Below are 1,851 nucleotides of genomic sequence, written 5' to 3' on the forward strand. Positions count from 1 at the left end.
TTGCTAGACATGACTTTAGGTAGATCATATGACCTTATCAGTCCTTACCGTCTTCATTTATAAATGAGGGTTATACTGTCTTCGAGGATCAACTGACACAGGGCAATGGAAGTTGATTATAATCTGCACAGTTCACAGTGTAAGGAGTTTACAGAGAAGGGATCATTGAATATACTGAAATGGTATAATAATTGCTATTAAGACGACCTGCATTGTGCCATCGTGTGTGGCACTCAGGGAAAGACTTCTGAAGCTAAATGGCAAAAGTTCTCATTATGAGAGAGGAGAAGAGGCATCTGAAAGGGTGTAAGGGAAAGGGTTGCAGAAATGACCAACTCAGCTAGTTAAAGCCCATTCCTAACTGCCCTCCTCCCCTCCACCCCCAGGACTCCCCAGCTAACATGTTTTCCCATAGCTACCTCCCCCACCTCAAGGATGCTCCAGCTCACATCTCTTAATTCATGGCTTGCCAACCAACTAATGTCCTCCCTTATCTCTGTAGCAGTTCAGGAATAACAAGACTGTATAAAACTGCTTGTTAATGTTACAATCGGGGCTCAGACTTTGGATAGGAATCCGCTGAGCAGGTCTTGGCATTAATAAGTGTTGCTTCCTCCTTATAGCCTCAATGTCCCATCTCTCTGTTCGAGAATCCTATAACAGTGCTGATAACGCCAAGGTTGCAAGACAAACAACCTGTAAGACCAGTGGTCTGAAAATTCCTCCCCGCTTACAACCCCCCACCTGAAGCTCCCCCTCCCATCCTAAGTCATGAGGCACATGTGAAACCTCAGACAAAGGAATCACATGCCCCTTGCATGGACACTGCAAGGGTATATAAGCTGTAAGAAATCTAACCAAAGCAAGGTCGTAATTTGGGTCTATTGAAAGCCCCACGCTCTCCACTGACATTAAATTCTCCTTCCTCTAATAAAGTTGTCTGAACGTCCAATTTCCTCCGTCGGGTGTCACTGCCTGCAACAGTTGAACCAGGAGAGAACGTGCCCTATTGGCTAAGGACGCTCATTTTAGAAAATCCTGGCCAGTTGCTTGAGATGCGACAGCAGATAAATTAAGTTCTTTGTGCCTCAGTTTCCCCACCGTAAATAATAATAGCTTACGATTTATGAAGAACGGCTGCAAGCCTGTCACACAGATTGTTTTATTTATTCTGCACGACAATATTAAGAGATAGGTGGTATTATCACCCGGAAATACTTATGGATGAGGAGATGGAGACACAGGGCTTCGGTTTAACTCGCCCTGGGTTGCGGCTAACAAGTGACAGAATCGGGATTCGAACTCAAGACATCTGCTTCCAGACCCTACATTTTTTTTAACCCTTACATGAGTTACTAACTTGTCAGGAATATTAAGATAATTAAATGAAATGGGATCAAGATAGTATTAAGATAACTAAATGGAGACAGATAACCCTAATGGGGGTATTAAATCATTAAATGAAAAAAAAAAACCAAAAAACAAAAAAGCAAAAAAAGCGAGAGCCTGACAGGGCTTTGGCTCATAGAAAGCACTCGATAAATGTAAACCTAGCACTTATTGTTATTTTTTTCGTCTTCATCATCCAAGGCTGCACCCCTCCCCCCACTAAGTCGAATTACTAACTCAAATAGATGTTTCAGCGAAATGCACGGTTTGTTTTTGTCATTCTATTGTTTTAATCTGAAGTCTCACATTTCCGTGCTGGGGAACGAAGTTAAGCTTAGTTCTGTTTCTTTCTTAAACGTCCGTACCTAACCCCCTGATGTCTTTGGCAAGATGAACGAAGAGGTAAAGCCATCCGCGCCAGCCAGCCGGCGCACCGATCCGCAGGAGGCGCCGCCAGCGGCA

The sequence above is a fragment of the Pteropus alecto genome, unplaced genomic scaffold (genome assembly GCF_000325575.1).
Source record: "Pteropus alecto unplaced genomic scaffold, ASM32557v1 scaffold44, whole genome shotgun sequence".
Lineage (NCBI taxonomy): Eukaryota > Metazoa > Chordata > Mammalia > Chiroptera > Pteropodidae > Pteropus > Pteropus alecto.